The sequence below is a fragment of the Salmo salar genome, chromosome 18, assembly GCF_965601325.2.
Source record: "Salmo salar chromosome 18, fSalSal1, whole genome shotgun sequence".
In the NCBI taxonomy this organism is placed as follows: Eukaryota; Metazoa; Chordata; class Actinopteri; order Salmoniformes; family Salmonidae; genus Salmo; species Salmo salar.
The window spans coordinates 32402501-32417602 of NC_138308.1; the positions used below are offsets into that span (position 1 = coordinate 32402501).

General features: G+C 44.7%; 1 protein-coding gene across 1 annotated transcript in view; it reads right to left on the reverse strand.

Annotated features, from left to right (window-relative positions):
* The window catches only part of LOC106577257 (semaphorin-4G), a 39729-nt gene extending 38306 nt beyond the window's left edge, over nucleotides 1–1423 (reverse strand). Inside the window, exon 1 of the mRNA XM_082965462.1 lies at nucleotides 1298–1423. The gene's annotated coding sequence lies outside the window, so the exon portion shown is untranslated. The remainder of the gene's footprint in view (nucleotides 1–1297) is intronic.
* Nucleotides 1424–15102: the final 13679 nt, after the last annotated feature.

The following is a 15102-nucleotide window of genomic DNA, read 5'->3' on the forward strand; positions in this document are numbered from 1 at the left end:
CATTAATCATTACTGTAACGTCACAACCACATTAATCATTACTGTAACATCACAACCACATTAATCATTACTGTAACATCACAACCACATCAATCACAACTGTAACATCACAACCACATCAATCACTACTGTAACATCACAACCACATTAATCATTACTGTAACATCACAACCACATCAATCACTACTGTAACATCACAACCACATTAATCATTACTGTAACATCACAACCACATCAATCATTACTGTAACATCACAACCACATTAATCACTACTGTAACAACACAACCACATTAATCACTACTGTAACATCACAACCACATTAATCATTACTGTAACATCACAACCACATCAATCACTACTGTAACATCACAACCACATTAATCATTACTGTAACATCACAACCACATCAATCACTACTGTAACATCACAACCACATCAATCATTACTGTAACATCACAACCACATCAATCACTACTGTAACATCACAACCACATTAATCATTACTGTAACGTCACAACCACATTAATCACTACTGTAACATCACAACCACATTAATCACTACTGTAACATCACAACCACATTAATCACTACTGTAACATCACAACCACATTAATCATTACTGTAACGTCACAACCACATTAATCACTACTGTAACATCACAACCACATTAATCACTACTGTAACATCACAACCACATTAATCACTACTGTAACATCACAACCACATCAATCACTACTGTAACATCACAACCACATCAATCACTACTGTAACATCACAACCACATTAATCACTACTGTAACATCACAACCACATTAATCACTACTGTAACATCACAACCACATTAATCACTACTGTAACGTCACAACCACATCATTCACTACTGTAACATCACAACCACATTAATCACTACTGTAACATCACAACCACATTAATCACTACTGTAACGTCACAACCACATCATTCACTACTGTAACATCACAACCACATTAATCACTACTGTAACATCACAACCACATTAATCACTACTGTGACATCACAACCACAGCAATCATTATCACAACCAAATGAATCATTACTGTAACATCCTAACTGCACAAATAGCATGTGTATTAATCAACCAACCATTGTGTAATATGTATAATAAACCATTGTGTAATATGTATAATAAACCAAGTAAAGACTTTGAGATAAGATAGTGATGGAATGTAATGGAAATCCAAAAGCATGAAAATAGTGTGAGAGTTAAAGCACTAAGGGAAGATAAATCCCCAGAGAAAAGGAGAGAATAACATTACCTTTCGGTTGAAGAGATGGAGGAACGACAGCTAGCTTGGAGGGTTACTACAGGCTGCAGAGGAATGAGAGAGAGACTGTTGTCTGTTGTGTGGAGAGAAAGAACTTAGAGAGAAGGGTAAGAAACATGTCGCTGAGAGAGCGAGAGAGAGAGAGAGAGAGAGAGAGAGAGAGATAGATAGAGAGAGGGAGAGAGAGATAGATAGAGAGAGGGAGAGAGATATATAGAGTGAGAGTAATAGAATTATCCTGCTGCCCACTTTAGTAGAAGGGGAGCTAGGTAACTGATCAATATAATGAGAGAAGAGAGGAAAGATAGAAAAGGAGTTTGATGATTGCAGCATGACATAGTGTCTCTAGCTTCCCTTCCGTTCCATCTCTGTTGCAACATGACATAGTGTCTCTAGCTTCCATTCAGTTCCCTCTCTGTTGCAGCATGACATAGTGTATCTAGCTTCCCCTCAGTTCCCTCTCTGTTGCAGCATGATATAGTGTCTCTAGCTTCCCTTCCGTTCCCCCTCTGTTGTAGCATGACATGGTGTCTCTAGCTTCCCTTTTGTTCCCCCTCTGTTGCAGCATGACAGTGTCTCTAGCTTCCCTTCAGTTCCCTCTCTGTTGCTGCATGACATAGTGCATATCTGTAGCTTCCCTTCAGTTTCCCCTCTGTTGCAGCATGACACATTGCATGTCTCTAGCTTCCCTTCAGTTTCCCCTCTGTTGCAGCATGACATAGTGCATATCTCTAGCTTCCCTTCAGTTTCCCCTCTGTTGCAGCACTGCACAGTGCATGTCTCTAGCTTCCGTTCAGTTTCCCCTCTGTTGCAGCATGACAGTGTCTCTAGCTTCCCTTCAGTTCCCTCTCTGTTGCAGCATGACACAGTGCATGTCTCTAGCTTCCCTTCAGTTTCCCCTCTGTTGCAGCATGACATAGTGCATATCTCTAGCTTCCCTTCAGTTTCCCCTCTGTTGCAGCACTGCACAGTGCATGTCTCTAGCTTCCGTTCAGTTTCCCCTCTGTTGCAGCATGACAGTGTCTCTAGCTTCCCTTCAGTTCTCTCTCTGTTGCTGCATGACATAGTGCATGTCTCTAGCTTCCCTTCAGTTTCCCCTTTGTTGCAGCATGACATAGTGCATGTCTCTAGCTTCCCTTCAGTTACCTCTTTGTTGCAGCATGACATAGTGCATGTCTCTAGCTTCCCTTCAGTTACCTCTTTGTTGCAGCATGACATAGTGCAGGGGTATTCAACTCTTACCCTACGAGGTCTGAAGCCTGCTGGTTTTCTGTTCTACCTGATAATTAATTGCACCTGGTGTCTCAGATCTAAATCGTTTCCTAAATAGAGGGCAGCAATGAATATATGCAGTGGAACTGGTCCAGAGTTGAGGGACATAGTGCACTATGTCTCTAGCCTCACTTCAGTTCCCTCTCTGTTGTAGCATGACATAGTATCTCTAGCCTCACTTCAGTTCCCTCTCTGGTGTAGCATGACATAGTATCTCTAGCCTCACCTCAGTTCCCTCTCTGTTGTAGCATGACATAGTATCTCTAGCCTCACTTCAGTTCCCTCTCTGTTGTAGCATGACATAGTGTATCTAGCTTCCCCTCAGTTCCCTCTCTGTTGTAGCATGACATAGTGTATCTAGCCTCACTTCAGTTCCCTCTCTGGTGTAGCATGACATAGTATCTCTAGTTCCCTCTCTGTTGTAGCATCACATGGTGTCTCCAGCTTCCCCTCAGTTCCCTAAATCTGTCTCTCTTACCATCACACACACTACTTTAAACTATTTCACAAACATGTGCATGAAAACACACACATGCACACACACTGTTATAAATACCCTCAGTCTCTGCCTTCTTAATGTTCTCTCTATCTTTTTGGTGGAAACATTCACACTGTCATTCCATTAAACACACACACACACACACACACACACACACACACACACACACACACACACACACACACACACACACACACACACACACACACACACACACACACACACACACACGTCTGAGAGGGGCCTGCAGAATCTCACTGTAGACACCTGTAGTGTCTCCGAAAACATCGCAATGCTCCCCAATGTTGCCATGACAACATGTTGCGTTGCCATAGCTAGCTACCTCTGTACCTCTGGAACGCAGCGGCAGCACACAGGTGCAGAACATACAAATAGAATAACACAGATCAAATGAGCAGGATCACACAGGTGCAGAATGTAGAAGTGGGACAATATAGATCAGGTAGGCAGGAGCACACGGAATACAAATTGTAGTTCCATAGAGAGAAAGCTATATGCTATAGTTCTTAAATAGTGCTCAACGATTATAATTAAACGCCACAGGGAGCGTCTGATTATGATCATTTCTCAAAAGTTTCCCGTCCGTCAGCTTATCAGAGACGAGCTCTCATCCTAACAGAGCTTATCAGAGATGAGCTCTCATCCTAACAGAGCTTATCAGAGACAAGCTCTCATCCTAACAGAGCTTATCAGAGATGAGCTCTCATCCTAACAGAGCTTATCAGAGATGAGCTCTCATCCTAACAGAGCTTATCAGAGACGAGCTCTCATCCTAACAGAGCTTATCAGAGATGAGCTCTCATCCTAACAGAGCTTATCAGAGACGAGCTCTCATCCTAACAGAGCTTATCAGAGATGAGCTCTCATCCTAACAGAGCTTATCAGAGATGAGCTCTCATCCTAACAGAGCTTATCAGAGATGAGCTCTCATCCTAACAGAGCTTATCAGAGATGAGCTCTCATCCTAACAGAGCTTATCAGAGATGAGCTCTCATCCTAACAGAGCTTGTCAGAGATGAGGAGCTCTCATCCTAACAGAGCTTATCAGAGATGAGCTCTCATCCTAACAGAGCTTGTCAGAGATGAGGAGCTCTCATCCTAACAGAGCTTATCAGAGATGAGCTCTCATCCTAACAGAGCTTATCAGAGATGAGCTCTCATCCTAACAGAGCTTGTCAGAGATGAGGAGCTCTCATCCTAACAGAGCTTATCAGAGATGAGCTCTCATCCTAACAGAGCTTGTCAGAGACGAGCACTCATCCTAACAGAGCTTGTCAGAGACGAGCTCTCATCCTAACAGAGCTTATCAGAGATGAGCTCTCATCCTAACAGAGCTTATCAGAGATGAGCTCTCATCCTAACAGAGCTTGTCAGAGATGAGCTCTCATCCTAACAGAGCTTGTCAGAGATGAGCTCTCATCCTAACAGAGCTTGTCAGAGATGAGCTCTCATCCTAACAGAGCTTGTCAGAGATGAGCTCTCATCCTAACAGAGCTTGTCAGAGATGAGTATCTCTCATCCTAAGAGTGTGAGGTCTGAGTCAATCACAAAGTGCTGCTGCATTCAGACGTCCTGCCCAAACCCTCTTAAAGACGTGACAGAGGAGGAGAAAAGCTCTTTATCAGTTTCTCACTGTAGAGGCAGCTGTCAGTGCCAGGATCATCAGACGGACAGACAGAGTAGTGTAAACAAGTGTCCACACAACACACACTGTCTTAGTTTTGACAACTCATGGACTACTGAAAGTCCAGTTTATGAAAAAGCTTTATAGAGTACCCACACACACACACTTGCCTTGCACGCGCACACAGCAGGATGATAATGTTAAGCTACCTGTAAACTGCTTCAAATACATTAGAAGGTGATAAATCACTCGCAACCTCAGACAAAATCACTCCAGTACTCAACCTTAAGGGTGGTGAGGGAGAGAGAGAGAAATCCACACTTTTCTATAGAAGATAATGCCACCATCCCTTTTGCCCTGTGCCAACCTGCCAATCCAAAACATACCCCCTGCTGCCTCTTGCCCTCTCTCTAATCCAGTGGTTGTCAGAGTGGATCCTATGTCCTCACTCAGTCCTAATCCAGAGGGTATTAGATACTAGCACTCAGTCCTAATCCAGAGGGCGTTAGCTACTCGCACCCAGTCCTAATCCAGAGGGTATTAGCTACTCGCACCCAGTCCTAATCCAAAGGGTATTAGATACTAGCACCCAGTCCTAATCCAGAGGGTATTAGATACTAGCACCCAGTCCTAATCCAGAGGGTATTAGATACTAGCACCCAGTCCTAATCCAGAGGGTATTAGATACTAGCACCCAGTCCTAATGCAGAGGGTATTAGATACTAGCACTCAGTCCTAATCCAGAGGGTATTAGATACTAGTGGTGTGGGGGCTGTGCTTTGGCAAAGTGGGTGGGGTTATATCCTACCTGTTTGGCCCTGTCCGGGGGTTTCATCGGATGGGGCCGCAGTGTCTCCTGACCCCTCCTGTCTCAGCCTCCAGTATTTATGCTGCAGTAGTTTATGTGTCGGGGGGCTAGGGTCAGTCTGTCACATCTGGAGTATTTCTCTTGTCTTTTCCGGTGTCCTGTGTGAATTTAAATATGCTCTCTCTAATTCTCTCTTTCTCTCTTTCTTTATCTCTCTCGGAGGACCTGAGCCCTAGGACCATGCCTCAGGACTACCTGGCTTGATGACTCCTTGCTGTCCCCAGTTCACCTGGCCGTGCTGCTGCTCCAGTTCCAACTGTTCTGCCTGCAGCTATGGAACCCTGACCTGTTCACCAGACGTGCTACCTGTCCCAGACCTGCTGTCCCAGACCTGCTGGAACCCTGACCTGTTCACCGGACGTGCTACCTGTCCCAGACCTGCTGTTTTCAACTCTCTAGAGACAGCAGGAGCGGTAGAGATACTCTCAAAGATCGGCTATGAAAAAGCCAACTGACACTTACTCTTGTGTTACTGACTTGTTGCACCCTCGACAACTATTATGATTATTATTATTTGACCATGCTGGTCATTTATGAACATTTGAACATCTTGGCCATGTGCTGTTATAATCTCCACCCGGCACAGCCAGAAGAGGACTGGCCACCCCTCATAGCCTGGTTCCTCTCTAGGTTTCTTCCTAGGTTTTGGCCTTTCTAGGGAGTTTTTCCTAGCCACCGTGCTTCTACACCTGCATTGCTTGCTGTTTGGGGTTTTAGGCTGGGTTTCTGTACAGCACTTTGAGATATCAGCTGATGTAAGAAGGGCTATATAAATACATTTGATTTGATTTGATACTAGCACTCAGTCCTAATCCAGAGGGTATTAGATACTAGCACCCAGTCCTAATCCAGAGGGTATTAGCTACTCGCACTCAGTCCTAATCCAGAGGGCGTTAGCTACTCGCACTCAGTCCTAATCCAGAGGGTATTAGATACTAGCACTCAGTCCTAATCCAGAGGGTATTAGATACTAGCACCCAGTCCTAATCCAGAGGGTATTAGCTACACGCACTCAGTCCTAATCCAGAGGGTATTAGATACTAGCACCCAGTCCTAATCCAGAGGGTATTAGCTACTCGCACTCAGTCCTAATCCAGAGGGTATTAGATACTAGCACCCAGTCCTAATCCAGAGGGTATTAGCTACTCGCACTCAGTCCTAATCCAAGTTTCCGGGACACATCATCTAGGTCCCGACTCCGACCACTGTGAGTTCCTTAGAAGACATCTACTAAAAATGATATACAGTATTAGGCAATTACTGTGTGTCAATGAGCTCTGTCTAATAAGGAAATGGTAGACAGTCAAGATTCCTCCATTCACATCTCAATATAAAGCCTTTCTTTCTACAAATGTATGAACTCTTTATAGAGACTAACGATGTAAAGATAACTCATAATGACAGATATCTCCAGAGCCCTGTCACAGCTTGGCATCAATCATCAGACTTTGTGTGTGTGCGTGTGTGCGTGTGTGTGTGTGTGTGTGTGTGTGTGTGTGTGTGTGTGTGTGTGTGTGTGTGTGTGTGTGTGTGTGCGTGTGTGTGTGTGCGTGCGTGTGTGCGTGTGTGTGTGTGTGTGTGTGTGTGTGTGTGTGTGTGTGTGTGCAAGCACGTGTTTGCATGTGCACGTGTAGAGACACTCAGTGAAAAAGATGACAGTTGATGCCATTGAACATACATAGAGAGAGAGAGACAGTGTTTTTGTGTTTTTGGTAAAAGGAAAACAAAGGGTAACAATTTTATGAATATAAACTGTTCTTTCTCACACAATACAATCCCCAGCTGGAATATGCAAATCTCTAACATCATTGACTAATAATACTTTCCCTTTATTAAATGGAACAGAGTAGGAACAAATGTGTGTGACTCTGGCCTCTACAGGACAACATAAAGAAGATATAACACAACAGAGGAAGGATGAATGATCAATGGAAGAGATTGAAAGGATGAATGATCAATGGAAGTGATTAAAAGTATGAATGATCAATGGAAGTGATTGGAATGATGAATGATCAATGAAAGTGATGGGAAGGATGAATGATCAATGGAAGTGATTGGAAGGATGAATGATCAGTGGAAGTGATTAAAAGGATGAATGATCAATGGAAGTGATGGGAAGGATGAATGATCAATGGAAGTGATTGGAATGATGAATGATCAATGGAAGTGATTGGAATGATCAATGATCAATGGAAGTGATTGGAAGGATGAATGATCAATGGAAGTGATTGGAAGGACGAATGATCAATGGAAGTTATTGGAAGGACAAATGATCAATGGAAGTGATTGGAAGGACGAATGATCAATGGAAGTGATTGGAAGGACGAATGATCAATGGAAGTGATCGGAAGGATACATGATCAATGGAAGTGATTGGAAGGATACATGATCAATGGAAGTGATTGAATGGACAAATTATCAATGAAAGTGCTTGGAAGGATGAATTATCAATGGAAGTGATGGGAAGGATGAATTATCAATGGAAGTGATGGGAAGGATGAATGATCAATGAAAGTCATTGGAAGGATGAATGATCAGTGGAAGTGATGGGAAGGATGAATGATCAATGGAAGTGATGGGAAGGATGAATGATCAACGGAAGTGATTGGAAGGATGAATGATCAATGGAAGTGGTTGGAATGCAGCAGAGAGTGAGAATGAGAAATAAAGAAGACATGTCTTGTATTAGAATAGATCAATAATCACTTTAAGGCCACATATGAACTGGTTATAATGAATAAATGATTAGTTAACCGTTCATTGAGTCAGGAGACAACATCATTATCTTCACATTCTCCAATCAAGTTGGAAATTGTAGCATTATTTCCTCTTGATGACATTGATCACTTCAGTATAGAAGAGGGTAGTAATCCTCTCTTCAGTATAGAATAGGGTAGTGATCCTCTCTTCAGTATAGAATAGGGTAGTGATCCTCTCCAGTATAGAATAGGGTAGTAATCCTCTCTTCAGTATAGAATAGGGTAGTGATCCTCTCTTCAGTATAGAATAGGCTAGTAATCCCTGATCATTACCAATCTCATCACTGATCTAAATCTAAAGCGATGATATGGTGGCCAATGTTCCAATAATAACATGAACCCTTTTCTTCCTCCCTTCCTTGAGGTAATCATTGATCTGCTGTGACTGTGATGGTGGGAAAGTATTTGAAGTGGTCCATTGATGTTATTTGAAGTGGTCCCAGTAATGTTAGATCTGGGGCCTATCCCGTAATGTTAGATCTGGGGCCTATCCAGTAATGTTAGGTCTGGTGCCTATCCAGTAATGTTAGAGCTGGGGTCTATCCCATAATGTTAGATCTGAGGCCTATCCAGTAGTGTTAGATCAGGGGCCTATTCAGTAATGTTAGATCTGGGGCCTATCCAGTAGTGTTAGATGGCCATATGTGGCCCTATGTATCAAGCGTCTCAGAATAGCCGTGCTGATCTAGCAGTGCTGATCTGTCCACTTAATCTGATTCAATGTGATCTAAATAGGCAAAATGTATCCTAAATCAGCACTCTTAACCGATACGTACTTACAGCCCCAGGTGCTCTGATGTGACTGCCACGCTACCTATAATACAGCCAAACCGATTGTGCTGGTGATGACTCACAAGCAGGGCCATAACCAGGGAGTTTCAGACAGGTACTGAAAGGGGTAAAGGGAACACTTAAACAACACAATGTAACTCCAAGTCAATCACAGTTCTGTGAAATCAAACTGTCCACTTAGGAAGCAACACTGATTGACAATACATTTCACATGCTGTTGTGCAAATGGAATAGACAACAGGTGGAAATTATAGGCAATTAGCAAGACACCCCCAATAAAGGAGTGGTTCTTCAGTGGTGACCACAGACTACTTCTCAGTTCCTATGCTTCCTGGCTGATGTTTTGGTCACTTTTGAATGCTGGCGGTATTTCACTCTAGTGGTAGCATGAGACGGAGTCTACAACCCACACAAGTGGCTCAGGTAGTGCAGCTCATCCAGGATGGCACATCAATGCGAGCTGTGGCAAGAATGTTTGCTGTGTCTGTCAACGTAGTGTCCAGAGCATGGAGGCGCTACCAGGAGACAGGCCAGTACATCAGGAGACGTGGAGGAGGCCGTAGGAGGGCAACAACCCAGCAGCAGGACCGCTACCTCCGCCTTTGTGCAAGGAGGAGCAGGAGAAGCACTGCCAGAGCCCTGCAAAATGACCTCCAGCAGGCCACAAATGTGCATGTGTCTGCTCAAACGGTCAGAAATAGTCTCCATGGGGGTGGTATGAGGGCCCGACGTCCACAGGTGGGGGTTGTGCTTACAGCCCAACACCGTGCAGGACGTTTGGCATTTGCCAGAGAACACCAAGATTGGCAAATTCGCCACTGGCGCCCTGTGCTCTTCACAGATGAAAGCAGGTTCACACTGAGCACGTGACAGACGTGACAGAGTCTGGAGACGCCGTGGAGAACGTTCTGCTGCCTGCAACATCCTCCAGCATGACCGGTTTGGCGGTGGGTCAGTCATGGTGTGGGGTGGCATTTCTTTGGGGGGCCGCACAGCCCTCCATGTGCTCGCCAGAGGTAGCCTGACTGCCATTAGGTACCAAGATGAGATCCTCAGACCCCTTGTGAGACCATATGCTGGTGCGGTTGGCCCTGGGTTCCTTCTAATGCAAGACAATGCTAGACCTCATGTGGCTGGAGTGTGTCAGCAGTTCCTGCAAGAGGAAGGCAGTGATGCTATGGACTGGCCCGCCCGTTCCCCAGACCTGAATCCAATTGAGCACATCTGGGACATCATGTCTCGCTCCATCCACCAACGCCACGTTGCACCACAGACTGTCCAGGAGTTGGCGGATGCTTTAGTCCAGGTCTGGGAGGAGATCCCTCAGGAGACCATCCGCCACCTCATCAGGAGCATGCCCAGGCGTTGTAGGGAGGTCATACAGGCACGTGGAGGCCACACACACTACTGAGCCTCATTTTGACTTGTTTTAAGGACATTACATCAAAGTTGGATCAGCCTGTAGTGTGGTTTTCCACTTTAATTTTGAGTGTGACTCCAAATCCAGACCTCCATGGGTTGATAAATTGGATTTCCATTGATTATTTTTGTGTGATTTTGTTGTCAGTACATTCAACTATGTAAAGAAAAAAGTATTTAATAAGATTATTTCTTTCATTCAGATCTAGGATGTGTTGTTTAAGTGTTCCCTTTATTTTTTTGAGCAGTATATATATATATATATATATATATATATATATTTTTTTTTAAGCTCATTTGCTGCTTTTCTATACAATTAAACTTTAAAATGCTATTTGGAGAACAGCAAAAATAAGTAAAAATGAGCCCAGCCATTATCACCTTGGCTGCTGTAGGTTCATTCACCTCAGTACATCTACAGACACATACAGTGCATTTGAAAAGTATTCAGATCCCTTGACTCTTTCCACACTTTGTTACGTTACAGCCTTGTTCGAAAATGTATTTAAAAAAAAAATCTCATCAATCTACAGACAATACCCCATAATGAGAACGCGAAAAAAGGCTTTTAGAAATGTTTGCAAATGCATAAAAAAAATGTCAAACAGAAATGCTTTATTGTAACGGGCGTCATATAGAGGGGACCAAGTCGCAGCGTGTTCAGTGCTCATAATTGTATTTTAATGAAACGAACACTTTGACAAAAGGAACAAAACGACAGCCAACAGTTCTGTCAGGTTACATTTAACGAAACAGAAAACAACTACCCACGAAAACCAAGTGGGAAAAGGCTGCCTAAGTATGGCTTCCAATCAAAGACAACGATAGACAGCTGCCTCTGATTGGAAACCATACCCGGCCAAAACATAGAACCAAAACACATAGAATGCCCACCCCCTATCACACCCTGACCTAACTAAACAGAGAAAAAACAGCTATCTTAGGTCAGAGCGTGACAGTACCCCCCCCCCCCCAAAGGTGCGGACTCCCGGCCGCAAACCTGAACCTATAGGGGAGGGTCCGGGTGGGCATCTGTACTTGGCGGCGGCTCTGGTTCAGGGCGTAGCACCCCCACCGCCCGCTGATCCCCCCGCTTCTGTGTGTCCGGAGGAACCAGACCGTGGATCATCGCTGGAGGTTTTGGAACGCCAACCACCGCTGAAGACTCTGGGCTGCAGGCCGCCGAAGACTCTGGGCTGCAGACCGTCACCGGAGGCTCCGGACTGGGGAGCGTCGCCGGAGGCTCCGGACTGGGGAGCGTCGCCGGAGGCTCCGGACTGGGGAGCGTCGCCGGAGGCTCCGGACTGGGGAGCGTCGTTGTAGGTTCCGGACTAGGTACCATTGCTGCAGGCTCCATGCCATGGATCATCAATACAGGTTCCCCGCCATGGATCATCACTGGAGGCTTCGTGCCATGGATCATCTCTACAAGCTCCGGGCCATGGATAATCCCTACAGGTTTAGGACCATAGATTATCACTGGAGGCTTTTCTCGTGGAGCTGGAACAGGTCTGACCGGACTGGAGAGACGCACTGAGGACCGGGTGCACAGAGCAGGCACCGGACGTACTGGGCTATGGAGGCGCACTGGAGGGAGAGTGCGAGGAGCAGGCACCGGACGTACTGGGCTATGGAGGCGCACTGGAAGGAGAGTGCGAGAAGCAGGCACCGGATGTACTGGGCTATGGAGGCGCACTGGAGGAAGAGTGCGAGGAGCAGACACATGCTCACCACGATAAGCACAGGGAGTTGGCTCAGGTCTCACCCCTGGCCCCACCAAACTACCCGTGTGCCCCCCCAAAACATTTTTGGGGGCTGCCTCTCGTTCTTCCCCGGTAGGCTACGATACCTGTCCAAAACCTGGCCCCAAGTCCAGTTTCTCCTTTCGATCCACTCCTCCATCAACCAGGTATCCATCTTTGCCCGGGCACGCCGCTTGATCCGATCGTGGTGGGTAGTTCTGTAACGGGCATCGTATAGAGGGGACCAAGGGCAGCGTAATTGTATTTTAATGAAAACGAACACTTTGACAAAAGAAACAAAACGACAGCCAACAGTTCTGTCAGGTTACATTTAACGAAACAGAAAACAACTACCCACGAAAACCAAGTGGGAAAAGGCTGCCTAAGTATGGCTTCCAATCAGAGACAACGATAGACAGCTGCCTCTGATTGGAAACCATACCCGGCCAAAACATAGAACCAAAACACATAGAATGCCCACCCCCTATCACACCCTGACCTAACTAAACAGAGAAAAAACAGCTCTCTTAGGTCAGAGCGTGACACTTATTTACATGCAGACCAGTCAAAAGTTTCGACACACCGACTCATTCCAGGGTTTTTCTTTATTTTTACTATTGTCTACATTGTATAATAATAGTGAAGACATCAAACGTATGAAACAACACTTATGGAATCATGCAGTAACCAAAAAAGTGTCAAACAAATCAAAATATATTTCAGATTCTTCAAAGTAGCCACCCTTTGCCTTGATGACAGCTTTGCACACTCTTGGTATTCTCTCAACCAGTTTCACGAGGTAGTCAAATTAACAGGTGTGCCTTGTTAAAAGTTAGAGGAATTTCTTTAATTCTTAATGTGTTTGAGCCAATCAGGTGTGTTGTGACAAGGTAGGGGTGGTATACAGAAGATAGCCCTATTTGGTAAAAGACCAAGTCCATATTATGGCAAGAACAGCTCAAATAAACAAAGAGAAATGACAGTCCATCATTACTTTAAGACATAAAGGTCAGTCAATACAGAAAATGTAAAGAACTTTGAAAGTTTCTTCAAGTGCAGTCGCAAAACACATCATGATGAAACTCGCTCTCATGAGGACCACAGGAGAGGAAGACCCAGAGTTACCTCTGCTGCAGAGGATAAGTTCCTTTGAATTAACTGCACCTCAGATTGCAGCCCAAATAAATGCTTCACAGAGTTCAAGTAACAGACACATCTCAACATCAACTGTTCAGAAGAAACTGTGTGAATCAGGCCTTCAAGGTGTTAATATTTAGAATTCAAGGCACACTTAACCAGCATGGATACCACAGCATTCTGCAGCGATACGCCATCCCATCTGGTTTGCGCTTAGTGGGATAATCATTTATTTTTCAACAGGACAATGACCCAACACACCTCCAGGCTGTTGTAGGGCTATTTGACCAAGAAGGAGAGTGATGAAGTGCTGCATCAGATGACTTGGCCTCCACAATCACCCGACCTCAACCCAATTGAGATGGTTTTGGATGAGTTAGACCGCAGAGTGAAGGAAAAGCAGCCAACAAGTGCTCAGCGTATGTGGGAACTCCTTCAAGACTGTTGGAAAAACATTCTTCATGAAGCTGGTTGGGAGAATGCCAAGTGTGTGCAAAGCTATCATCAAGTTAAAGGATAGCTACTTTGAAGAATCTAAAATATATTTTGATTGTATTAACAGTTTTTTTGGTTACATGATTCCATATGTGTTATTTCATAGTTTTCATGTCTTCACTATTATTCTACAATGTAGAAAATAGTAAAAATAAAGAAAAACCCTTGAATGAGTAGATGTGTCCAAACTTTTGACTGGTACTGTAAGTATTTAGACCCTTTGCTATGAGACTCGAAATTGAGCTCAGGTGCATCCTGTTTCCATTGATCATCCTTGAGATGTTTCTACAACTTGATTGGAGTGCATCTGTAGTAAATTAAATTGATTGGACATGATTTGGAAAGGCACACACCTGTCTATATAAGGACCCACAGTTGACAGTGCATGTCAGAGCAGAAACCAAGCCATGAGGTCAAACGAATCGGCCGTAGAACTCCGAGACAGGATTGTATCGAGGTACAGATCTGAGGAAAGGTTCCAAAACATATATGCAGCATTGAAGGTCCCCAACAACACAGTGGCCTCCATCATTCTTAAATGGAAGAAGTTTGGAACCACCAAGACTCTTCCTAGAGCTATCCGCCCGGCCAAACTGAGCAATCGGGGGAGGTGACCAAGAACCCGATGGTCACTCTGACAGAGCTCTAGAGTTCCTATGTGGAGATGGTTGTACTTCTGGAAGGTTCTCTCATCTCTGCAGCACTCCACCAATCAGGCCTTTATGGTAGAGTGGCCAGATGGAAGCCACTGCTCAGTAAAAGGCACGACAACCCACTTAGAGTTTGCCAAAAGGCACCGAAAGGACTCTCAGACCATGAGAAACAAGAATCTCTTGTCTGATGAAACCAAGATTAAACTTGCACCATCCCTACGGTGAAGCATGGTGATGTCAGCATCATGCTGTGGGGATGATTTTCGGCGGCAGGGACTGGGAGCTTATTCAGGATCGAGGGAAAAGATGAACAGAGCAAAGTACAGAGATCCTTGACGTAAACCTGCTCCAGAAAGCTCATGACCTCAGACTTGGGCGACGGTTCATCTTCCAACAGGACAACGACCCTAAGCACACAGCCAAGACAACACAGGAGTGACTTCAGAACAAGACTGAATGTTCTTGAGTGGCCCAGCCAGAGCCCGGACTTAAACCTGCTCAACCATCTCTGTAGA